At 49.2% G+C, this 8,781-nt stretch overlaps 1 long non-coding RNA gene across 1 annotated transcript; it reads right to left on the bottom strand.

The window, feature by feature from the left end:
• Window positions 1-374: 374 nt before the first annotated feature.
• On the bottom strand, window positions 375-8,383 carry LOC128153056 (uncharacterized). The gene is made up of 3 exons (XR_008238831.1): window positions 8,155-8,383; window positions 3,171-3,205; window positions 375-2,013 (listed from the first exon to the last, which is right to left on the bottom strand). It is a non-coding gene; the product is annotated as an uncharacterized LOC128153056 (long non-coding RNA).
• Between the last annotated feature and the right edge of the window lie 398 nt (window positions 8,384-8,781).

Here is an 8,781-nt window from a genome sequence, read left to right as displayed (position 1 = left end):
AAGGCTTGTCTTGTAGGAGCAACACCCTTTGCTTACTCTTTGGACATTTGACAAGGCATGAAGGATGGAGCATGAATAGCACTTTCACTTCCCTGGCTCTGCCCCTCCAGGCAGGACTAGAGACGCGATGATGACTGAAGGCAGCCCTACAACCCATTTGGTGTCTTTATTTTCTTTTTTTTTTGAGCCTGTGATCCCCTCAGAAGCAATGTTGGGGAATTAGAGACAGAAGGATAATGTACCTTAGGGCAGGAACTACTCTCAGCATGGCCACAGTTGCACCTCTGTTCCCACCACCACTGATAAGAATTAGCCAGTTGCAACAATTTGGGGGAATCCGGGGGGGGGGGGGGGGGGGGGGGGAAGCTGTATATAAAATCCCCAAGATGGACATTTCTACACAGGGGCAAGACTGTCTCAGAGCTGGTTTCATACCTTCCACATGCAAATATTCCACCTCCTAGTAAAGGTTTTGCTCTTGACCCCTTAGAAGATGTCTTGGACACTAAGGGCAGATCCTGGGAGAAAGCCCCAGAGTTTGGCACTCATCTCTGTCCAAGACACCTTGGGAAAATGAAGGACAACAACCGGCAGCTACGCTCGCCTGAACTGAAGCCAATGTGTCAAAAGTGCCCAGCAAAGACAGCAATACATCTCCAAAATCTTCCTCTCCCTGCTGCCTACAAAAGCTGAAACAAGGGTGAAAAGGGCTTTTCATGCTCCACCCTTCCAGATCAGCACTCTGTCTCTCGCAGCTTGTCAAATCACGTTTTGCCAGCTAAAGGCGCATTAAAAAACTTCATCTTTGCCAGTCGGTTCTCTGCCTCACCTTTTCCATCCTTGGCAGCACCCTGTCAGGTGGTCCTCAGGAGCTGGGAAATCTGCTGCTCTTTTCAATTTCAGAATTTAAACTCAATCCGTGGACATGGCCAAAATGAGAATGGCAGGATTTCACTGATGATACATTGCGTGGGCTCTGCACCAGTTCCTGCTCTAAAACGCTCCGAGTTTACGGACAGGTTAGCTCCCAGCTTCACAACCATCCCCTACAGCTCATAGAAATACTGCATTTCGCCGTAACGCGAAGGCTCTGCACCTCACAGCCTATCGGCCTGTTTTATGATTTCCGACTGATTTACTGATCAAGTGTTTCAGATCACCTTTAACGGCAAGCACCAAAGAGAAGGCTGAAATACAGACAAGGAAAAAGCAGGACCAAGAATCAAAGAAAGATAAATTACGTTCCAAGTTTTTTTGTTACCTTCTTCTTCATACTCCTCTGCATTGAAGTAGGGGAGGGGGAAAAAAAAAAGCAGACAAATCAACCATCAGCCTTGATGCATCGGTAGGATGTTACCCATGGCAGAGCCCTTTGCGCTCACAGGCATGCCGGGCAAGATGGTCTCTGAGAGGCCGCTTCCAAATCAGCAAGTAAAATAACAAATAAAATTACTTTGAGAAAAAAGAGGAGGTATAAAAAGGGGAGGAAGGCGATATTGTACTGAATTTTTTCTTGGGCAGTGGGAACTCAGGTGTACACACACAGAAGGAAAAAGGTGGCAGAAAGGGCCTCCGAGTATAAGAAAAAAACAGTAAAGAAAAAAATGTTTTATGTTTATTGCTTATACATATTGTGGGGTTTTATGTTTTAAACCAGAAAATATTACGTATACAAAAGCCTCAAAACAAATTGCCAGCAGATGGCAGTGCCCCTACAAAAACTAGCAGCGTCCCCTGCAACCAGGGCATCAATGTGGCGCTGAAACGCTAAGGGCTGCCTGCAGCACGAAGACTGCCAAAGTGCTACAAGTAGTGTAAAATCACCGGAAGCTGGTGACAGTCAGACAGACAGATGCACAAAAAAGAAACCTCAGATTTGTCTAACCGTAGCGGCACTTTTTGTTAACATCTCAACAATGGGCAGAAAGGAGAAGACGGACACGGCCAGCGAACGCTGCAGGCTTGCATGGAAGCAATTAGAGACAGATTTAAGACTTACCCTCTCCTTGCTCCCTGCAAGAGAGGAAAAAAGGTTATTGAAACTAGATAAATATGTCTTCCACTCCATATTATCGCCAAGCTTTAAACCATGTACCAAAGCAACCCAATGCACTGTTGTTTAAAGTCTGCTGTTTCTTCTTTGCCCCATTCTCCCTCTGCTCTTCCAGGAGCCGTTTGGTTTTAAGAGTAGTAAAGTGACTGGGTTTGGGTTTTATTTTAAATAGTGTTCCTGATTCTGAAGGTGACTATGGATCCATATCCAGGAATAATCCTACCACCACAGGGCTATAACACGATACCCACGTGTGAGCACTGTGCAGGGGCTGATGAAGCTGGACCTCAAGCCAGCCTGCAGCCAACGGCCCATGCCAACCCAGACGTGCTACAGGCTCCCTGAACCCTAGGGCTGTCTAATAAAAATTTGGCATAAACCAGATGCTGCTCAATGTTTGTCCCATGGCTGTAGCAACACCAGTTTTGCAGTCTGTTCTTGCTCTTTGCCCCCACCTTGCCAGCTTCTCCTGCTCTACCATCACCTTGCTTGGAACCCAAACCCCAGAGCAGCCCTGGGGCCAGACCCTAAACGAGGGATGTGTTTGTTAGAGATTGCCTGAAAAAGGTTGCAAATCACATCTTTGGAAATATTTTTTTTTAAGAGCAGGCTGGACAAAATGGCACAGGTTGAGCTGAGCCTGCTTTGTAGCAGAGGAGGGGGCAAAGTGAGCACTGCAGGTCTGTCCCTGATGCCTCTAATCCCACGATTGCCCTAAATCTCCCCTCTGTACCTATTGATGCATAAATGTCAAATAACCCCATTGGGTTTGGTCATATTACTCTAGATTTGTTAAATCAGGACAGAAAGTGGCTCCTCCACCACACCGTGTGGTTTATTCCCCCTCCTCCAGGTGTAGGGCCACAGCCACCGAGGACAGGCTGAGCTGGGTGGAGGTGTTTGGAGGACATCTTGTGTTGGACAGGGAGGGTATCAAGTGAACTTTGACGGACCCTTTGACACCCAAAGCCAACACAGCCCTTCCCCAGTGCCGCAGGGGGCTTCAGGCTGTGCACAGAGCGGCACCCAGTCCCTCCTCCCCGTGGGGATGCCCTCGCTTCGCTGCGTGGAGCCAAGCTGAAGAGACGAACATGCAGGTGGCTTTTACTCTACTTACACTTCCTCGGTATCAGACATGTTGGCAGTGAGTTTCTAGACAAAAGATGAAGAGAAGGAAAAAAAAAAAGGTGTTACTAGTGAGAGTGCCTCCTAAAAAATGCCAAGGCAGGAGCAGGTGGGTTGACATTTGAGGACGAAAAAAGCCAGGCACCTGCTTTCCCACACCGCAGCCAATCCCCCACCACCACTGCCATTTTGGGAGCAGCACAGACCTTTGCCGGCCAGGTCAGAGGAGAAGGAGAGGGGAAGAGGAAAAGATCATCTGGAAAGACAAGCCCTGTCAACTCAGCTCCTTCCCACAGGCAGGCCGAGGGGGGAAGGCTGAACCTGGGTTTAAGTTACAAAACCTCCAGAGCTCAGGGATATGGGCGCAGGCCAGAGTGTCCTCTCACACTCATCTGACATTTCCATCACTCCAGCAAGATCAGAGAAATTTTTCCTTCTTTTATACTACCACAAGTGGGAAGGCACCAGCTCCAAAGCATTAGTCAGAGCTAACAAAAAAATAACTGAAACTACCAATATACCCAGAGATAACTACTCATTCGTCAGCACCCAAAAGTGTGTCTGGGTTATACAGCTGGTGAATGCATGAACAATTATCTGTTGATTAGTTCGAGAAGAAAACTGGCCACATGCCTGGTTAGGCAATTCATATCAGTATAACCAGGTATATTTATTGCAACCAGTCCTCGCACCGCAGGGCAGAAATGAACCCATCCACGGTGCTGTCACGGCTTGCATTTCTGCGCAGCCCGAGTCAGGGCTGCCTGCAGACCACAACCCGCAGAACGCTGCAGCTGGGAAAGTGCGAGGGATGGATATGGCCACTCCGCTGATCTTTGCTGGACCCCAAATGTGTGTATCAGAGTCTCAGATGGAATCAGAGGGAGCAGCACTGCTATTCGGGGAGCATCGTGGTAATGTCGCACGCTGCGCTGGGTTCGGTGATGGCAGTTATACAATGCTATGGCTCTACCTAAAAGCATCAGCTGCCCTGAGGCCAGGGCAGGAGGTGGGGAAGGGGCCCCCAAAACTTTCTCCCAATCCACAGCGGGTCTTAAATTAGAAAGCCAGGCTCCTCCTCATTGGGAAACCCAAACCATGACTTTCCTGACTTCATTACTCAGCTGATATATGAGAGATGTCTTGAAGGAGCAGGTGGGCTGACTGAGGTTCAAAAGGAACAACTGCAGCTCGGCAGCTTTCTATTTCAGAGGAAGGTAGTAATCCCATAGGCTCCAACCCTGCCCTATAAGGGATTCTCTCCATTCCCCAGCAATGACCCTGGGCACCACACATTAACACCAACAGGATTTAAAACCCCCATGTTCTAAGCAGCAATAAACAGCCAGCATTTTTTCTTCTGGTTCCTCATTTATCCTCTTTCTGAAATTCAGCATTGCCCTGGAAGTAGTGTCAGCAATGGCTGTGTTATGACACAATCTGAGTAGCTGGATGGGAGGGTGATCTACTGCTAGGACACATGAGATTTGGGGTCAGTGATCTCTTGGTCCCAGGCTGCTTTTACTTTGGTAGCTGTGATTGCCCACTCCTCAAGTGCAACAGCCATCCCAAGGAGTACTTTGGGGACTCTAATCCCACCAGGCAGGAGGAATCTGGGAGGAATTTCAACTCTGCAAAAGGCTTTTCTGCTGCATTGATTCCTGCTACTTCTTCTGTTACTAACTTGGATGCTACAACACCTCTGGTCTCTTTCCCCTGGTCTTTTTTATCTAGATCATCAAATCTTCAGGATAAAGACTTCCACTTGCTACCTGCACAGTGGCTAGCAGGTTTGCAATCTCATTTTAGCCCCCAAAAATTATTCAAGCTATTAGTAATAATGCTTGACAGTATGTTGGTTTATGCAGCAGGACAGTAGAGCTTCTCCTGGCAAAAGCCCATAGAGGGAACCTGCCAGATGCCCGGCTGTTGGCTTCTTCCAAAATGCATGATCTATAAAGACTCAGGGCAATGGCCAGTCCTCCCACAGATTCTGCTTTTAATTTATAAACCCAGATTTCCTTCTCCCAAGGTGGAGGGGGGGAAAAAAGGACTTAAAGGACTTTGGGCTAAACTCTTCTTCCCTCTCACTCCAGTGAGAAGAGTAATACTGCTCAGTGCTGGAGAAGAAATCAGCTCGAGAGCCCTGTGTATGCATACAGAGAGCAAACGTCTGTTCGATGTAGGGTAGGCACGTAATGCAGCACATGCTGTTCTTTCCAAGGCAATTGAAGTCAACAGGAGTCTTTGCAATCAGGCTTTCCATTAACAGTTACTGGAATGAGCTCATCTAGTCTCCAGTTTAGCTCTAAGGACATCTTGCCGAGAGTTGTCACATTGGCTGTTCCCCTGCACCCTTCCATATTTGTTAATCCAAGCGCTGCAAACACGAATGGGATTTCACATGACATCTGTCCGCATACTATAAAAGCCAAGCGAGAATGCCAGCATCCCTGACACCGTAAGACCCCAACCCTGATGGGGTTTCTGGGCCCTGGATAAAATGAATTAATAACAAGTGCATTGGCAGACTCTCTGCAGAGATGAGCCAGACACAGAAACCCCACAGGCTAGGGCAGGGGGGACAAAAAAATCCACAGAGGGATGCAGATTTCAGCCTTGCAAGGGCCAAACATTCAGCCATGTTTTGTTATTCTGTCGGGAGGAGCTGGCATTTAAGGCTGTAGCTGACTGCCACTGCCCTGGCTGGAAAGCCGAAAATGTCTCGCCTCAAGAACAGCAAGGTGTCTGTCCACTTCATGGCATTCAAAAGTCATGTGGGCCGTCAAAGCTAGGGGGAAAATGCAAACCATCATAGCAACAGCCACCTGAGGTGAGAAAGGCTCTTTGATGCCCAGCACTGTCCACGTAGCTAACTCTGTCATCAAAGCAGCCAACAAAACCAAACCATATTTACATCCAAAAGGCCATAAAGCAAGCAATCTGCTAAAAGCAGTATTTTTTGCAGTTAGGATTAAGTTTGCTGAAGGCAATGGAAAGTCTCCAGCTGGCTCAGGATTACCCTTTGGTGGAAATCACTTTACACACAGCAAATACAGCCTAAGATTAAGGCTGTTAGCACCTTAAGGCAATAATTGGGTTTTGTTTGTACAGTGGCAGAAAAATAGGGACTGGTCTTGACAGAGGTTTAAGGATGTAATAAAATCAATTAGTAAATACTGCCCACCATTTGGAAGGAAATCAAAACACATAGGAAAGTTTCAGCAGACCAAAAATTTCCTGCCTGTTCCCACTCCTCAAAGGTGAACGCAAAGGTTATGTTCTGCATTTTGTTCAAGCTAAGCGGGTCACAGCAGGAAGGACAAATACCCCAATCCTCCTCAGCTCCAGGTGGGCAGGAATGCCCCATCCCTTTTGGCCCCAAATGCTCCTGCCCTCAGCTGAAAGAGCAGAGGCAGCACATCCCAAGAAGCCTCTTAGCAGCTGAGAATGCACCCAGGAGGGGGAATGGGCTGCCTTGCACCTCCAGGCCATCCCTGGAAATAACCCGCCTGTCAATCATCCCCTCCCAAGCCAGGCCATACAAGGGAGGCAAGGTAGCAGGAGCCGTACGGAAAGGGGGGAGGACAAAAGTGGCCATGTGCAGGTGATGGGACCTGGCAGGGACAGCTATCAGGCGAGGACTAGTGGTATGATCCACCAAGCACCACATGGCCATGCTTTCCCAGCAGGAGCCACTGCAAACCCATTGCATCTGGGTTTTTATATACATACATATATATTTAAAAAAAATGTATTATATATATCTATTAAATATATACATATACTTTTTTAAATATATATTTCTTCCTTCCCTTTGCCTCTTCTGTGTTTCTGAACTGCTCAGTACTTTCCAGCAGAAAGCGTTTCTCTCCCTGGGGTCTGGAGAGCAAAGCACCCACTGCAACACTGCTCCTGAAACAGGGTAGAAGGACCCAAGCACTGCTGCAGGCTCCACCGACAGATAGCAAAATCCCAATTCCCTGCCCCAAAATGTACCCTTTATCTTCATCTTTGGGGTGATAGGATCTGTTTGATCCCTGCATGGAATTTGCTAGCAACAAGAAGACTGAGACAGAGGACTAAAAGACAACAACCATGCTTAGCTTACATCCCCTGCCTTTTCCCTGGTCTCGCTTCCCACGAGGGTCGGATGCCTGCCCCAGCAATAGCCTATGGCCTCGCCTGAGCTCCCCCACACCAGCAGCACAGCTCCCACCCAAATTGCTGGCATCAGAGCCACCTGTGCTGGTGACACTCCTGCCTTTGCAGGATACGCACACACACCACCCCTCAACAGCAAGGAGCTCTGCCCCGCAGGGCAGCTGCAGGCTGATGGGAGAGATGCCCCCCACGCAGGGGAGAGTCACCCACACCAGGTGGGCAGGCCAGCAAAGCGAGGGGGTTTGAAGCTTGCATCCCATCACTGCTCTGAATTTAACCCCCTCCTCCTGCCTGCCTCCTAATTTTCTTCTTTTCTGTGCGAGGGGGAAGTTTTCCATGACCACATTTGTGTTTCTCAGGTCTCCCTCTAGCCCCACACCCCACAGCCATCCTCGCCTGCCAGCAGCTCCCCAATGGTCCTGCCCTTCATCCCTCCTGCCTGGGCTGTCCCTTTCTCTGGGTGACAGGGCAGGGAAGGTCAGTGCTTCCTTCCCACTGCTGAAGAGAATTTTTCCCAAGTGCCCCAAGAAATGCCACTTCATTCCCAGCCCTACACCTTGGTTTTAGAAGGGTCTTTTCTCCCACCACCAATCCTTGAGAGTTCAGAGCACCCAAATCTCTGCGGGTGACACAAGCCTTGTGGGATGCCCAGCCAAAGCTAGGAAAGAAAAGTGCCTTTTCCTTAGGATCCTGTGCTGGATCCCAGATCCTATGGACCCCAACCCTTCCCTCCTTCTCCATTCAAACCAAGGCTCAGCCCCTCTGTGGTTTTACCCCCCACAGCAGCATCTCTCACAGGGGCTTCTGCTTACCTGGGAGGAACAGAGAGAAGTGCTGAGCTCCCTGCCGAAGGGGACGGGTGGGCTGGGATCTGCGAGCGTCCCAAGGTGATGCAGCTCTCAACTTATAGTGACATTTGATCGTCTGGAGGAGCCAATTGGCCCCAGACTCCCTGCGCTGGGCAGGGAAGGGCAGCAGAGACAGGGTGGGAGGGGGATGGAGGGGGAAGCAAGGGAAGCAGAAAAAAAGGTCATACCATGTATAGGAGCAGCTGGAGGAATTGCACAGATGATGCTACGATGGGAGGGACATGTTTGGAGAAAAAAAAAAACCTCCAGGGCTTATGTTTCTATATTTACAACCCTACCAGGCAGGCAGAGCTTTAAGAGGGGTATCTGAGGCAAAGGCACCTTGGAAACAAATTGTGGGGCTCCCGCAGCTCCGTGGCACACGGTCGCTGCTTAAAACCTGGTTGTGGCACCCTGGCTTTTGCAGTATCAACACACAGCAGCAGCCTCTGCTCTCCCAGCTGGGTAGGGGCTCTTCCCTGCTGCCCCTCTACATGTAAACGGCTTGGGATGTACTGCAGGGTTAGAGCCTGTGGAGGGTTTGGGGACCTTCTGCCATCCGACACTCTTTGAAATGAACAGTCATGGGGT

The sequence above is a fragment of the Harpia harpyja genome, chromosome 16 (assembly GCF_026419915.1).
Source record: "Harpia harpyja isolate bHarHar1 chromosome 16, bHarHar1 primary haplotype, whole genome shotgun sequence".
NCBI lineage: Eukaryota > Metazoa > Chordata > Aves > Accipitriformes > Accipitridae > Harpia > Harpia harpyja.
Note: the sequence above shows the minus strand (reverse complement) of the source record. Positions and strands in the feature narration are given on the sequence as shown.